A 16,666-nucleotide genomic window follows, 5' to 3' on the forward strand; every position below is an offset into this window, starting at 1 on the left:
GGACCACCCGACACTCTCGCGGTACTGAGACTGAACATATGTGTTATGTTCACAGCATCAACTACAGTACATTAGCGGACAGTGAGTGGTTCACAACTTACACCCAAAGCCTGGATGAGTTTCAGATGGAATGTGGGGTTGGGGTGGGGGCAACAAACCAGACACAAGAGAACACCCCATGTGCAAGGTGTCAGCATACTGTCAAAGCCACCACGGGTGCGAGATCAGGACCTGGCAGGGAGTGGGGTGGGCATGGGGGTGGCCATGGGGACAGTGAGGGCCGGGGGTGGGGATAAGGTGCATTCGAGTACCTTTTTTGGGCATGGATGTTCTACTTTAAAAACCTCAAAATGACAAAAGCAAGTATGACAAAAATCTTAACATTAAAAAAAAAAATCCGAAGTTATGGTTTCTTTTGAAAAGGCCAATGTTCTAGAAACCCAAGCTCTCGTTCACTTCCAGTGGTGAGGAGAGGCTGGCTGTGCTCCCCCCACCCACCCACCCCAGGGGCTCACTTAGCCCGACCACCACCTCCCTGGAGCACCTGGGTCTGCAGGCTGTCACTTCCGAGGAGCAAGAAGCGGAAGCCCGAGCTCCCTCCCAGAGAGGAAGTGGTCAGCTGGAGGCCATATAGCCCAGTGGGGGGCAGAGCAGTGGCTGGACCTCAATTTCAGGGCCCTCAGGACATCATCCCAGGCAGATTAATGTCATTTGAGCTGGAGGGAGGAAATGTCACCTTCAAGCTGATGCTTAAGTCTATGACGACAGTGACGGGGGTGGGGGGTATCCAGCCGGTCCTTCCCCTCTGGGAGCTAATTCCGTTGATAATCAGGGATGGGGCATTGTTTCAAGTTCTGCTGCTCTCCATTTTTTCTCGCATTTTTAAAGCAACTGGGACCCACTGGGAAAGAAGTACTGACCTCCAGGTGAGTCCAAAGGTGAAAGGTGACAGCGGCTGAGAGAACCTCGGGGTACCCTTCCCAAGATCCAGAAGACCTGGGGGCATTCATGCAGGCCGGTGTCCGCTGGGCTGCTGAATCAAAGCAGCACAGAAATGGAAAATCTGGGATTCAGCTCCCTCTACAACCCCGGCCCTCTTATTACAACCGGTTTCCGGGGGGAGGGGGGCAGCTTCCAGGAGCAAGGCAGGCGGGTCTTCAAGCGCTCTCCCCGACCTGCTGCCTGCAATCCCCCCACAGAAGCTTCCATCCCTACAGCCATCGCTCTTCCCCTGGAGGGGCACTCCTTTGCCACTCTCGGTCCTTGGCACCTCAGTGTGGAAAAGGAGCTGACGGCAGGTTTTCCTGGGTGGGAGGAGGAGCCGTCACAGACGGCTGGACACCTGCCATCTGAGGGTCCCGGTCGGGGAAGGACAGGACAGGGGACTGCGTCTGGGTGCAGTCCTTGCCCTCCAGAAATGGACAGTGAGCCATCATGGAGCGGCCCCCACATGTCCTGGGCACGCAGGAGAGACAGCAAACTACACACATGGGAAAAGGGCTCAAGTGGCTTCATGTGGCCGAGCCTCCATCTCCTGATCTGCGCGGTGGGTGACAGGAGGGCTCCTGGAGGAGGACCGTCACGGACGTCGCAGAAGAAAGGCAGGCAGAGCACGAAGCACGGCACCCGCCGTGCGGTCAATACCACGGGGTGCCCGTGGGGCTGGCCCGGGCCTGGCGGTTCTCAGCCGGTCTTTCAGCGGAGCGTCGCTGGCCCGGACCCGGCGAGCTGCTTCCCCCCAACCCTCCCTGGGGAACTCTGCTCCCCTGGGTCAGCGCAGGAGGGGGTCCCTGAGGACACGGGCGGGCAGCGCGGTGGCTCAGGGACTGGGGCCAGCCACCCCGAGGCGCCGCCCCCGTAACTTCCGGCCGTAGGTGGGGACCTGGCGAGGGGCCGGCCAGTCCACCAGCGAGGTCCCTCTGCTGCGTCCGTGCGGTTACACGGAATGAAACCTGCTCGTCTCCCGTCGCGGCCTGAACGCTGCCGCAGCCTCTTGTCCCCGGGCATCTTCTGAATCGCCGGACGACGGACAGCCGGGCGGGCGGGCTCCGTCCCCGAGCCCACCCAGCCTCTCTGCTGCGGCCGCGCCCCAGGCACCCCCCAAACCTCCCCGCGTCCGAGCCTGGCCATGTGACCGACGTGCCACGTGACCGACGTGCCGCGGGCGAGTCGCCGGCCCCGGCTATAGCTGATTGGACCAAGGGTGGTCACCTGACTCAACCTGGGCCAATCGGACGCTTCCCCTTCGCGCGCGCCTCCGCCATGCTGTGGCCCGGCGTGGAGGCTCACGAGTTTAGGAGGCGAAGGCAAGCCTCTGCGTCCCGGGTGGGGAGTCGGCAGACTGGCAGTGCCGGAAGGCGGAGGACGGGTGGACCAGGGTCTCTGAGGGCCCTCGTCCGGCTCTCACTCCCTCCCCCGGGCCCCGCTGCCCGTGGTCCGCGCGAGGACACCACGCGCCTTGCCAGAGTCCGCCGCCTCCCCTCGGGCCGGCCGGGGCGACCTGCACGACCGCGCATGCGCAGCCGCGCCGCCCCGCGCCGCTGGGACTGGGGCAGGGGCTCGCGTTCGGAGCGGTGCCGAGCTAGCGTCTCGGGGGCGCCGACCCCAGCCTTCTGGACTTCCCCGTAGCCGTGTGCGGGCCGGCCTCGGAGACCTGGCTCCTGCCGCTGCCCGCGGAGGCCGGCCTGTCCCTCCGTCTGCGGACTGCGTGGAACAGCCGCTCGGAGCGGGCGCGGCTCCCCGAGCCGCCAGAGCAGCGTGTTCCCCAGCCGGCCCCGCTCGCCTGCCGTCTCGTTCCTCTCGTGTCTGACGCTCTTGCCCCCAAAAAGGGAAACACGCGGTCATAGACCTGCTGGCAGGGGTGGCTGGGAGGGGGGCGCCACGTGTACTTGCGTTTGGGTTGGGACGCGAGGGAGGGGTGGGCCGTGGGGGCTCGTCGTTGGCTGCGTGGCCTTGGACAAGCCTCTCCCGTCTCTGGGCCGTGTCGGTGAAAGGAGGAGCTGGACTCACGTAGGGTCGGCTCCCTTCCCCGCGGGCTTTGTAGACCCAGACAGGGCCGTGCTTGCGCCAGGGCTCCCTCCTGGCAACCCACAGATGGGCCCGGATCCCTTCCCTGCAGCGCAGCAGCCAAGAAAACAAAAGGGCAAAGGGCAAACCGCTTTGCCCCCATCCGACCCCCCTCGCGGCTTCTTGCTCACCAGAGTCGTGACGCCTCACTCTTTACCAGGAAAGCCGTCTCCGCCCCTGCCTGGACACAGAGGCTTGGACCCACCGAGAGCTTTTGAAATATCCATTCCCCTTTAAATTGGTACATTTCACCTAGAACCCCGGTTTCTGAGTCTTCCTGAAATGTTGGATGATCTGGCAAGATGGAGGCTCACCCCCAACCCAGTGAAGTTAGCTGAGCTGGGGGGTGCCTGTCACTTTGGAGGGAGCACCAGCTCTGCCTGGTACTACAGTCTCCCCAGGAGCGACCCACCATTCTGAAGTGCCTGGGACATGCGTCTTTCAGTTTTCAAACCAGACAGCTCCAACGCCAAACCTGGGCAGTTAGTGATCCTTGTCCCCACGCAGACCATTGGCTCATACACGCTCCCTGTCTGGCCCTGGAATTAGAGTTTGGCGGACCCCTTGTTAATGATATGTTAATAGTACATTGACCAGGGGCACCTGGGCGGCTCAGTGGGTTAAAGCCTCTGCCTTCGGCTCAGGTCATGGTCCCGTGGTCCTGGGATGGAACCCTGCATCAGGCTCTCTGGTTGGCAGGGAGCCTACTTCCTCCTCTCTCTCTCTCTGCCTGCCTCTTTGCCTACTTGTGTTCTCTGTCCATCAAATAAATAAATAAAATACTTTAAAAAAAATAATATGTTGACCGTACACCACCCCCCATTCTTTTGCCACTCTAGCCGGGCCCCCTGGCACCTGCTCTCCACCCTGACATGTGCATTTCTCTTGCCAGGTGGACAAGACCACTTTGCCCACCAGCAAGGGAAGGGAGTGCAGGGCTCTGAGCCTCCTGAGAGCAGACCTGAGCTGGTCGGGGAGAGCAGAGGGCCAGCAGCAGCTGCCTTGACCTTATGGGGAAAAGAAACACAGTGTGGTCTTCAGGGTCCTCCGTGGGACTGAGTCCCTGCTGCCTAGGGCTGCCTCGGGTGGTCACAACCCTCCCGTCGCAGCCCCTTCCCCCCGTGTCACCTCGACTCCCCTGTTTATGTATCTTGGACCACTTGACACATAAGCCCCTTGCACTGGAATCCTTGCCTTGGGTTCTGTTGGTTTGGGAACCAAAGTGAGCCAACCGTGCAATCCCCAGCACACAGAGGGGCACTCAGGAAAGCCTTTTGGAGCAAATTTGTGAAGCGGCGGGTTTCCCGACGTACGTGAAATCTGCCTGCTAAGCCAGAGATGGCCCCCAGGGGGCCCAGAGCCGGGAGCTGGAGTCAGACCTGGACCCTAGAACATCGGTGTCACCTGCCAGGGTCCGGCACTGCCCCTCTGAGCCTCAGGCCCCTCATTTGTGATGAGAATACTTCTCCCACAGAGTGCTTGGGAGGTCGCGGGGGTGGGGGGTGCCAGGCAGGAAAGCTCACAGCATGTCCCGGCCCAGGGAAGCCCTCGCGGACACGGGCTTGTGTGTTATGAAAATGTATTAACATTTTTGTGGATGTTACAGGCATCTCTCTACCCAGACCCAAGGACAACACCCGCCGCCCAGTGCCAGACCAGCAGCGGCACCGGAGGTCCTGTTGGCAATGCAGATCCTCGCGCCTGCCCACACCCGCTGGGGCAGAACTGCTGGGGGTGGGCCCAGCCCTCTGCATTGCAACGTGTGCCGCAGGAGTCAGGAGGGCTGAGGGAAGGGTGAGCTTTAATACATTCCAGTGATCGTGTAGCAATTAACGTAGCAACTGTTCCTCCATGCGGCCTGTCGCCACCGCCCCAAGTCGCCATCACATTTAGGAGTGACCTCATCCCAAGGGGACACTGAGCACCAGAGAAGGGACCGGACAACCTTCTTATGGCCACAGGACCTGGGCAGGTAGGCTGGCTGTCCCTGGTGTATGGCCCTCAGCCAGGAGATGGAGTCCCAGGGCCCTCCTCACTGGGCTAACGGAGGCCTGAAGGGAAGGGGCCCTCGGATCATCCCAGGGTGGAAGTCAGGAACCCTGAAACGGGAGCCCAGAGTTTCAGAGCGGAACCCCCAGGACACCGTGAAAATGGCCTCTGGAGTGAGCTCTTCCTTTTTCAATGGAAATGGTGTATCATGAATAATCAAATAGCTATCTTGTCCTGTCTCTACAGTGGGCTCCCCGGGGTTCCCAGAGCATTTGGGGATGTGGAGTGTGGATCATCACCACCAGGGGTCCCCAAGATCGGGACCTCTCACTGCCAAAAGTCCCTGGGACAGGACTGGGTCCTCACCACCAAGGGTCCCCCAAGATCAGGTCCTCACTGCCAGGGGTCCCCAGGATCAGGTCCTCACTGCTAGGGGTCCCCAGGATTGGGTCACCACCAGGGACCCCAGGACCAGGTCCTCATCGCCAGGGGTCCCCAAGAGCAGGTCCTCACCACCAGGGGCCCCGAGGGGGGTCATTTATCCCAAGCAGCATCGGTACCTTCTTCCTCCTCACGCAGCACCCGCTCCCCTGCCATCCCTGACCCTCCCTTCCACTTTACGGAAGATTCTTCTACTGCAGGGCACATAACTGGCGATGTCCCGGGGCCTCTGGAGAGTCTGTGTACAACCATCTCAGTGTCCCCCAGTGTTTATGTCACAGACGTCATCAACACAAGGTTTCAGTATCTCCTCCCATTCCTCCCCAGACAGTATTTTAGGACAATAACAGTAGCCCCTGTTTGCCGGGCACCCACTGTGGCCCAGGTGTCCTCGCCAGTGCTGGGAACAGAGGAGGAAAGCCAGCAGCGGGACAGGGAGGCGAATGGGGCGGGGGGGGGGGGCAGGTGAACCCGTGGTCTCAGATGGGGACATGGGCTAGGAAATGTGAACCGGGCCCAGCGCCTAGAGAAGGACCCAGGGTACCACCTCAGAACGGGAGTCAGGCAGGCCTCTCCGATGAGGGGGCCTTTGCCGACAGACTTGGGTTCAAGTCCCGACTTCGCTACTTGGCTCTGGGATTCCAGGCAAATAGCTTCTGCGCCTCCGTATTTCCCAGTCCCACCCGCCCTCACCGTCGCCCGCGGCCGTGCCTGTCACAAACATCGCAGGCCACTCCCGCAGTGGGAAGGGTTCTCGAGCCCCTGCCCCACACTGCCCCCCAGTTCCGGATCAGCAATCAGCACGGAGACTTTCACAGCCCCGCTGCATGGGAGGCCCTGAGCAAGCGCTTTCCCACACAGAAATGAAGCCCGAGAGCCGAAGCTAACGTGACCGGAGACCTTCTGGCCCGATGGCCATTGTCAGGAGGAGCCTTTTAGAAAAACTTCCAAGCCTGAGCCAGGTTTTAAGGCCCCTGTGGGCTCGTTAAAGCCAGCATTTCCCTCCACATGCAGGCAGCCCTAGGGAGGGCGCCCCCCTCCCCCCAAGAACTCTCCAGCACTCCCCTGGCATTGGGCCGGCCCCTCCCTGCTCTAGGACAGCTGGCGTGCCCCCAGCCTGCTCCCCAAGGCCTGGCCAGGCGGGTGGGGTTTTCCTCTCTCCCTCTTTCATCCAGGAACAGCCCCAGCCCCCAAGGCCAAATCAGCACAATGCACCAGGCGGGGGAGGTCAGGGCCCTCCCACAGCATCTGCTCCTGGTGAACATAAATCCAGCAAACCATCCCCTCGGGGGCATCTCCCTGTCACGCAGGGCTGGGGGTGCGGGGCCCAAAGGGGGCCTCGAGATGCTGGGGGGGGGGGGAAGCGAAGCGACACACACAGGCTTGCTTTTCCTTAGATGCTGGGCAGTGCTATGGAAACAGCCAGCCACACAGGCAGCTGAAGAGAATGTTCTAGAATCTCTAAAGAGCCTGGCAGGAGCACGCGGGGCCTGGAGACCAACCGAGCTGGGGGTGTCTGTCTGGGGCTTCCGAGACTCCCTCATCGTGGAACCTGCTGTTCCCGTACCACTTGTTCCCTTGGCAAAGGAGCCAGCCTTTGGGGCAAAATGGCTCCCTGCTCCCCGCCACCCCCGCCGCTCCACGCCCCCACCCCTCCATGCTGTCCAGAACTGCTAGAACGTGCTTTCTGAAAATATGCCAGTGCCTTTTCCTTAAATAGCCAAACCTGGGGCCTCTTCTGCAAATCAAAAAGGTCTGAGAACACGCAGCCACCACCACGTGGGCCGACAGCTGCCCTCCGAAGCAGGGTGCGACTCCTTCCCTGGGCACAGGCCCCACCTCTCCGTGCCATTCCCCTGGGCACTCAGCCTCCTTCCTAGCCCCCACCCAGAGAGGACACTGGAGGGCCACGCTCCCAGTGAGGATGACAGACCTCACATGGGAGTCGGGCGGGGAGGGGTCCGAGGTCAGGCAGACACTCAGCTGCTGTTTGTGGAGCCTCTCCCACAAGTCGGAGCTTGAGGAGGGAGAGCACGAGCTGGCTTCCGTGTGCGCCATACCCCAGCTGGCATGTCCGACCTGCACAAAGTAAAACGGTTCATGAGACACAGAAAGCAGAGGCGGCTGTCCTGGGTCGTCTGGCGGGGAGGCGAGTGGTTGTGGGGGTAGAGAGAGCCTACTTAATGGGTAGGAGATGTTCTTTTGGGGTGATGGAAAGTTCTGGAACTAGACAGTGCTGGTCGTTGCACGATGTTGTGAATGAGTGTAATGCCACTGGACTGTTCGCTTTAAAATGGTTAAAATGGTAGATTTTATGTTGTGTGTATTTTACCAAAATTAAAAAAAAAAAAAAAAAGGCATCCTCGCCGGGGCTGGTGGGGGCGTGGGGAGAAGGGGGCGGCGTGCGGACAAGCACAGGGCTTCCCGGGGTGAGCTTCCTCGCGACTTTATAACTGAGATCTTCATCTTCTTGCTGCCCATCGGCCAGGAACCTCTCTCGGCCGCCCGGCCCCCCGCGGTGGGGCATCTCCTTCTTACCAAACCCTCTCCCGCTCTGAATGTCCCCACCAGGGAGGCCCCATCCATTTTAGGGAAGGCCCACCGAGGAAAATATCCTTTTCTTAAAATCAGCAAGTACTAGGTCACAGGTCCCAGCCCCGGGAGGGAGACCCCTTCCTTTTGTTCCTTCCTCTGGACTCAAGGGCAGGGGTACCGCAGTGTCACTGGCGGTTCTCAGAGAATTCCGCCTGCCACCGTGTCCATCGACGGGGACCACCCAGTCAACTAAGCTACCTCCACAGTCTCGAACATGAAGGAGAATTTAAATAAAATGAGCTCTATCTATGCAAACTGTTGGTGAACCCTCCCCTTGATGCATTGTTAAGTGAAAAAAGCACATTGCAGAACTAGACACAAATATACATAAAAATAACATTTCACAGCTATGCACAACTTCACCCACATGTAATTTCTTTCTTTTTTTTTTTTTTAAGATTTTATTTATTTATTTGACAGAGAGAGATCACAAGTAGGCAGAGAGAGAGAGAGGAAGAAGCAGGCTCCCCGCTGAGCAGAGAGCCCGAAGCGGGCTCCCAGGACCCCGAGATCATGACCTGAGCCGAAGGCAGCGGCTTAACCCACTGAGCCACCCAGGCACCTTCTTTTATTAAGAAAATTATATCTAGGCATGCCTCTGTGTGTATGTGCACAAAGTCTGGAAGAATACAGGTGTTGAGGTGCCCACCATTTGTAGTTTGGTCTGTATCCTTCCAGACTTTTCCTTCTTATTATATATACTTCTGAACTACTGGAATTCATTACATGAGATTGCTGTTACTTTTGTAGTTCAGAAAGATTAAAGCATTAATAAGAAAAAGCTCACGACATAGTCACTAGTTTAATTTGCACATTTTTAAAAAAGATTTTATTTATTTGACAGAGAGAGAGAGATCACAAGTAGATAGGCAGGCAGAGAGAGAGGGGGAAGCAGGCTCCCTGCCAAGCAGAGAGCCCAATGTGGGGCTCAATTCCAGGACCCCAAGAACATGACCTGAGCTGAAGGCAGAGGCTTAACCCACTGAGCCACCCAGGCGCCCCAAATTTGCACATTTTTAAGGCACATAAAGGATAACTGGTTCACCCCCACAGGCCCTTTGATGTGATGACCTGGGCACCCTTTTCAAGCCAGTCTGTTCTTTTTAGCTTTGAAATATCCCTTGGTGACTCTTTTTTTTTTTTTTCCCCCCTTGGTGACTCTTGAACTTACTCACTGCTAAGTGAGAGATTCCAGAAATCAGTGCGGTGAGAACCGGGAACAATTTCCCACCCCGTGCAGTGTTCTTCTTGAGGAGCAGGAACCTAACGCCTCTGAGCAGGTGGGTAGCGGGCTGAAGTGGGTTGTCTACAGTGGAGGTGAGCAGCAGCTGGAGATCAGAGTCAGGCTGAGAGTCAAGACCGAGCCGCCTTGGCAGGTCAGGGCAGGCACACACCCCGGGAGGCCAGCAGGGATAGGTCAGGACCCAGGGAGGCGGCATGAGTCAGGCTCAGTGCCGAAAGTAGAAAAGATTCTAAGTATTTCTGGCAAAAAGTTAGGACAAGGCATTAGATGCTTACAGAGGCGACGGCCACAGTCAGGACCTCCAGATGTCACAGGACTGACCTTCCCGGGCAACTGCCACACTCCAGAGGACTGACAATCAGAAAGCTACACAAGAGACCATCGCGTCGGGGCACCTGGGTGGCTCAGTCGTTAAGCAGCTGCCTTTGGCTCAGGTCATGATCCTGGGGTCCTGGGTTAGAGCCCCAAGTTGGGCTCCCTGCTCTGTGGGAAGCCTGGTTCTCCCTCTCCCATTCCCTCTGCTTGTGTTCCCTCTCTCGTTGTGTTTCTCTGTCAAATAAATAAAATTTTTAAAAAGAGAGAGAGACCATGGAGTCAAGGATACACCCTCAGAGTGGCATCCCAGGGCTGAGAGCCCCCACCGCGGCCCTGCACCTGCCTGGAGACGCCCACAGAGCTAGAGACAGGACACCCACATCCCGAAGACCTTGCTGGCCAAGAGGAAATGGGTCACAGAGACCCCATTCCCATGTTCCCCCGAACCTTCCAAATCTCACGCGAGTACATCTAGCCAGCACACCAGAACCCTAAGGCAAAAGAGTTTGGGGAACGCACTCTGCTTTAGCCTCAGTGTGGCTGCCCAGATGAACCCCTGCTGAGCTCATACCCTGATTCTCATCCATTATCCAAGTTGTATTGGCCGTTCGGGGTCGAATGGCTGCCATGATTAGCCAAGTTCTCTGCTGAGCGTTTCCTGCGTCACTGTGTATCAGATACTTCCCAGGAAACGTACAAGATGGAGACTGTGTTATGATTTAAAAGGTGATGAATCAGAGGCCCAGAAGGGTTCTGTAACTTGTCCGAGGTCACACAGCAGCCAGGATTAGAACCCAATTATTTAACCACCTGACATTCAACTGATGACGTGACCTCGGAGCTCCCACAGTTCATCTGTGATTGTCTTTTTTTTTTTTTTTTTAAGATTTTATTTATTTATTTGACAGAGAGAGATCACAAGTAGGCAGAGAGGCAGGCAGAGAGAGAGAGGAGGAAGCAGGCTCCCTGCTGAGCAGAGAGCCCGACGCGGGACCGGGACCCGATCCCAGGACCCCGAGATCATGACCCGAGCCAAAGGCAGCGGCTTAACCCACTGAGCAACCCAGGCACCCTGTGATTGTCTTTTTAAATGAGAAAACAAATCCGTGCTTCCTAAATATTTGGTTCGGCAGACAATTGTTCCAAAATATGGGACGTAGGGGGCCATACACAATAAAAGGAATTCTTTGTTGGGGAAGGGCCAGAATCTACACAGATCTGAATGATCCCTGGGACTCCCTTTCTGAGTTAACGTTGTGTTCTGAAAGCAAGCCTGTTTCCACGCCCGGAACCTTCCGAAACTTCTCCGAGCTGAAAGTGACTACCCACGAGGTTGGAGGGGTGGGCGGGGGGTGCTGCTTCTTGGAGGATACTCTGTGATCACTGGTGAAGCAATATGGTCCCAGGGTTGCCATAGCAACTCCCTATCTGGGCTATTTGAACGACAGAGAGGAAGCATCTTCTGTTTCCAGCCTGTTGTGGCTCTGAAGAGGGAACCCTTCGTTCATTCAACAAATATTTACAAGTGGCCTCCTGGGGTGGCAAACACAGACGCTTATACGCATCAGACTGTTAACATCAAGGAGTTTTTGTGACAGGGTAGCAGGGGATTAACCAAGCATGGGGGACTGCAGGGCCCCGGAAAGCCCGCCTCCCCCGATCCGAACGGACATTCATGTCCGTTCCAGCCCCCCTCAGCCCTGCAAGAACAGGACCCCAGTGTGATAGATCTTTTTTGGATTTGTCAAGAGCAGTCGAGAGCTGGGTTTTGAGGTGAAATCTTCCCATTTCAAAACACGAATGCCTATTCAAAATTTGGGATGGGGCTTCTGAGAACGGTGGTGCAGGTTGTGCACTGCTCCGGGGTCACCCGTCTCCTATAAATTCAAGGGAACAGTGCTCCTGCTGTTGTGCGTTGGCAAACTACGCAGTCCCACGGTGTGACAGAGGGCCAATCTGGCTGGTGGTTCACCAGCTTGCCACTTCCAACTCTAAATAACTCTAATGATTATACAACCGTCCAGCAGAAGACAAACACCATGACTCCGGTAGTTTTCGCGGATGTGAAAAAACACTCACCGTGTATTAGTGGGTGGAAAGAGCAGGTTCCAGAAACATCAACGGGGGCCCGGTCATTAGGCATCCGCCTTCAGCTCAGGTCATAATCCCAGGGTCAAGCCCCACATCAGGCTCCCTGCTCTGCGGGAAGCCTGCCTCTCCCTCTCCAGCTCCCCCTGCTTGCGTTCCGTCTCTCGCTGTCTGTCTCTGTCAAATAAATAAATAAAATCTTAAATAAAATCAACAGAGTATAGTCTCAGTTTTTGAAAATAAAATGTATTCTCGGTTACAGTTGGAAAGGCTGTACCCCTAAATGTGAAAACAGCTGCCTCGGGCCGGTGGCTGAGCCGATCATTCTGGTCTTTGTATTCCGAGGCTCCATCCTCTAAATACATTAATGACGGCAAGAAATACTTACCAAATGGAAATTTCTCAACTTATTTCAAAAATTCTTCGGGGGCACCTGGGTGGCTCAGTGGGTTAAGCCGCTGCCTTCGGCTCAGGTCATGATCTCAGGGTCCTGGGATCGAGCCCTGCATTCCGTTCTCTGCTCCGCGGGGAGCCTGCTTCCTCCTCTCTCTCTGCCTGCCTCTCTGCCTACTTGTGATCTCTGTCTGTCAAATAAATAAATAAAATTAAAAAAAAAAAAAAGAAATTCTTCAGAAATGCTGAGTTTCTCGTTGAGCCAAAGGGAGGAGAGTAGGGCTATGGTCAAAAATTAGTGGTCCATGGGGCGCCTGGGTGGCTCAGTGGGTTAAGCCGCTGCCTTCGGCTCAGGTCATGATCTCAAGGTCCTGTGATCGAGTCCCACATCAGGCTCTCTGCTCAGCAGGGGGCCTGCTTCCCTTCCTCTCTCTCTGCCTACTTGTAATCTCTGTCTGTCAAATAAATAAATAAAATCTTTAAAAAAAAAAAATTAGTGGTCCCCAGGGCGCCTGGGGGGCTCAGTCGGTGAAGCGTCTGCCTTCAGTTCAGGTCATGATCCTGGGGTCCTGGGATCGAGTCCTGTGTCGGGCACAGCGGGGAGTCTGCTTCTCCCTCTCCCTCCACCCCTCCCCCATGTATGCTCTCTCTCTCATGCTCTCTCTCTCTCAAATAAGTAAATTTTTAAAAAAACTATTTTAGTAAAAGGCGAAAGATTTATGCGATCTGAAGAGAAACCAGAGTAAAATTCGTGCTCCTCCACATATGCTTGTGTGTTGCCTTGAGGTCTGGACACAGACTTCCCGCCCCTCCACCCCCGTCCCGGTCAGAAGAAGCCCAGGGACCCGGCTTCTTGCCTTCACCACGTTCCAGGTGTTGCTAATGCAGGCCCAGCCCCTGCACGTGATGAACCATGGGGAAAAACCATCATCAGGCTCTACCGCAGCAAAGCAGCAAAGATTTTCTCATGAGAGTAGCTAAGAACCGCTTGCTACATTTGCTGGAGATACAGATTCTGAGATAGTCCTCCAAGTAGTGGGCCACTGGGTGGGTGAGTGGGGTGTGGGAATTTTACCTGAATTTTAGCAGATGTGCCACGTGATTTTGCCATGGGCTGTCTGGGGACACCCTCTGAGATACAAGCCCTTTTAGGTGACACCCATTGGCTGAGGATTCCCTGGGCTCCGACTGTGTGCCAGGGACCGGGCCAGGAGCCGGCAGAGCTGGGCAGTTGCAGAGACACGCCCCTGCCTTTTGGGCAGGACATGGGGCAGGGCCGGAAGCAGGAAGCACCCCCAGATTTGGGGGAGTCAGCCTGGTGGAGGGTGCCAGGAGCCTCTGGCAACATTCTTTCTCTTGATCTTTCAGACCAACAGTGTGGGTCCAAGAGCAACCAGCCTCTTTCAGTCGGTGTTTGGATCTTCAAACTCCAAACTCACGGCCCTGCACAGCCATCCGCCTGCTGGGCTCCTCGGCCAACGGGCTTCTGGCTTCGTCCCTTGGCTTCCACCGACTGTGCCATCAGTTCTACATCAGCTGAAGTCACCTGTTCCAGGTGAGCGGTCCGACGTGTCCTGCCTACCTTGCTGGGCGTGCTCTGTGAATTCTCTCTTTTCAGATCTGTCTCAGTGTCTGTATTCCCAACAGACAGGAAAATAGAAAAAATAATCTAACATAACATACCCCTACCCTCCCATAACACAGATGCCTTTCTTTTTTTTTTTTTTTTTTAAGATTTGACCATAGCCCTACTCTCCTCCCTTTGGCTCAACGAGAAACTCAGCATTTCTGAAGAATTTCTTTTTTTTTTTTTTTAAGATTTTATTTATTTATTTGACAGACAGAGGTCACAAGTAGGCAGAGAGGCAGGCCGAGAGAGAGGAGGAAGCAGACTCCCTGCTGAGCAGAGAGCCCGATACGGGACTCGATCCCAGGACCCTGAGATCATGACCTGAGCTGAAGGCAGCGGCTTAACCCACTGAGCCACCCAGGCGCCCCACAGATGCCTTTCATCGTCTTCTGTTCAGCTCTTTTAAAGAATAAAGGACACCAAAGAAACGCACGTAGAGTCTCAGTCTGACTCAACCTCTCTCCTCCCTCCGGCCCCGGGACTCAGCACCCCTCCCCCTGGCGCTCGCGGTTCTTGTCTCCATATGCATATACTCCCTTATTTTGTTTGAAAATGTAGTTCCACAGCCTGATGACTTTGCACATTTTACCCCCGTACCTTGATGCTTTGGGATTTACAGGTAGGATCCCATCAGGCGTTGCCCACGCACACTACCATGGTTTGGCGTGGCCTCGGCTGTGACATCAGACTCGGGCACTGCTGGGATCAGCCAGCCTGAGAATGCGTTGAGGTCTGCCCTAGCTCTCTTGAGTCGACAAAATAACGCACGGCAGAGTCGGCTCTCCGTTCCAAGGAGCCTCTATCCTCCCTCATCCCCCAGCTGCAGGGCGGTACCCCCAGACCACGGATGGGGCTCCTCGTTCCAGGTCCCAGCCAGCCCCCTCCCCAGGCTCACAGCCTGCAGGTCTCCACAGGAGGACTGGCATCGCTCCTGGCCTTGACAATATTTTCTCCACCAGCCCCTCCTGCCCCAACCAGAGGGAGCCAAGGTCCCACACCTGCCCCAGCCCTGAGACAGACACACTGCAGCCTGGGCAGCAGCAGTATCTTAAGGCCCCTCCAGGGACAATTAAAAGGGAGTAGCAGTAGGGGAGTGAGTGGAAGCCCCTGGAGGTCGGGGAGCTGGTCGGTTGCCCCAGCTAGGGAGACAGACACATAAGCTATGTCCTCGTCCTCCAGGGGTGGACGGGGGACAGAGCCAGAGTTGGGAGCCAGTTACCAGGTGAGGAAGCCAGGACTCACCTCCTGCCCCGCCTCTTTGCCTAACTCCGCACGGAACATCTGACCCAGTGGGGGCCAGTCGGGGTTCCCCGTAGGCTTGGACGGCAGGGTGGGGCCCCACCGGCTCCAGGGCCCTGCGCACTGATTGTTGGCTTAGCGCCTACCATGTGAGAGGCACAGGGGACACGGTCCCTGCCCTGGTCACAATTACTGGGGAAGGGGGAGAAGCTAATGATGTGAGGTACCAAGTACCCTGGGCTCCTACAGCTGACCACCGGCGCCGGGGGGCGGGGGAGCTGGGGGGTGATTAAGGCAACACAGAAGTCTTCCCTTACAGCTCTGGAGGCCAGAGGTCTGAAATCAAGTCGTGGCCTGAGCTCCAGGCGCAGGTGGCTCTGGGGGAGGACACTACCTGCCTGTCCCGCAGCTGCTGTGGCTTCAGGCGTCCCTCCTCTGGCCCCTGCGTCCGTCTTCACCTGCCTCCTCCTCCGTGTCCCTGTCTCAAGCCTTCCTCTGCTTTCTCTTATAAGGACCACCTGCCGTTGGTTCAGGGCCCGTCCTAAATCCTGGATGGTCTCGGCTGAAGATCTTTAAACATGAGTACATCTCAAAGACCTCACGCCCAAGCACTTATGTATCTCTGGGGACCGCCATTCAGCCCAAGACAGAGAGAGGGGTGGGGAGGACCTTCTAGAAGAAGCAGATCAGGGCAGGGACCGGTCACTGTCCAGAGGGAGGGAGTGACAGAAGCACGACCAGATCGGGCGTCAAAGGAGGGAGGGGCACAGTCCTGTTCAGAGACACCAACAAGGCCTCCTGGCCCCTTGTTCCCGGGAAGCTGAGACTTGAACCCAGGGCAAGGAGGCACTCTTAAGGGCCTTTAGCGAAGGGCTGATACGCAGCTGTAGTCAGGGAGGGGAATTCTCTTCTAAATTTGGGGCGAGCTTTTCTGGTGGGCAAGGAAGGGCCTGAAATTAAAGCACAATGTTGGGAAGAAGTAAGTCCTAAAAATGTCTTTCTTTTAGTTTTATGACTTAAGAACTGAGGCTCACCAGAAAGGGAGTCTTGGAGGCGCCCGGGCTGCTCGTGCCTGGGCAGCTCGTGAGCGCTGAGAACCACAGCGGGTGTCAGGCAGGCCCCCAGGCTGTCTCTCCAAGTCCTGAGCGAGCACAGGGGTGACGGGAGTCCCCCCCTCCCCACCCCCAGGCCCCATCCACACGGCCGCTGCTCTAGCAAAACACACCACAGGAGGCGCTTGTGTTCTCTTCCCACAAACTTAGAGCTAGCATGGTGGGACCCTGGGCTGTGGCACCAACCAGCAGGGATAGAAGGGTCTAGATGCTCTGTCACTGCCTCGGCGTCAGACTGGAAGCTGCTCAGGGCTCAGCCCTTCCCCAGAGCAAGGACGGTCTCCTCGAACCACTTAGAAGCGTCATAATATAAAGTTGTCATGCTGAGTTGTCGGCGTGGTCCAACTCACTTGTCCAAGAAATGTGTGAGGGCACAGGGTGGGCTGAATGTGTGGGTCCCCCAGAGGCACATGGTGGAACCCCAACACCTAGCATGATGGTGTTAAGAGGTGGGACCTTTGGGGGGGGTGACGGGGTCATGAGGGTAGAGCTCTCAGGAATGGGATTCATCCTTATAAAGGAGACCCCATGGAGCTCCCTCACCCCTTCCCGGTG

General features: G+C 56.6%; 1 long non-coding RNA gene across 1 annotated transcript; it reads right to left on the reverse strand.

Annotated features, from left to right (window-relative positions):
* Window positions 1–508: 508 nt before the first annotated feature.
* Window positions 509–12,193, reverse strand: LOC123391002. Its single transcript, XR_006605635.1, has 4 exons — window positions 11,729–12,193; window positions 7,430–7,575; window positions 3,224–3,605; window positions 509–3,023 (listed from the first exon to the last, which is right to left on the reverse strand). It is a non-coding gene; the product is annotated as an uncharacterized LOC123391002 (long non-coding RNA).
* Window positions 12,194–16,666: the final 4,473 nt, after the last annotated feature.

The sequence above is a fragment of the Mustela putorius genome, unplaced genomic scaffold (assembly GCF_011764305.1).
Source record: "Mustela putorius furo isolate JIRA1106 unplaced genomic scaffold, ASM1176430v1.1 tig00000174_pilon_pilon_pilon, whole genome shotgun sequence".
NCBI classification, from domain to species: Eukaryota; Metazoa; Chordata; class Mammalia; order Carnivora; family Mustelidae; genus Mustela; species Mustela putorius.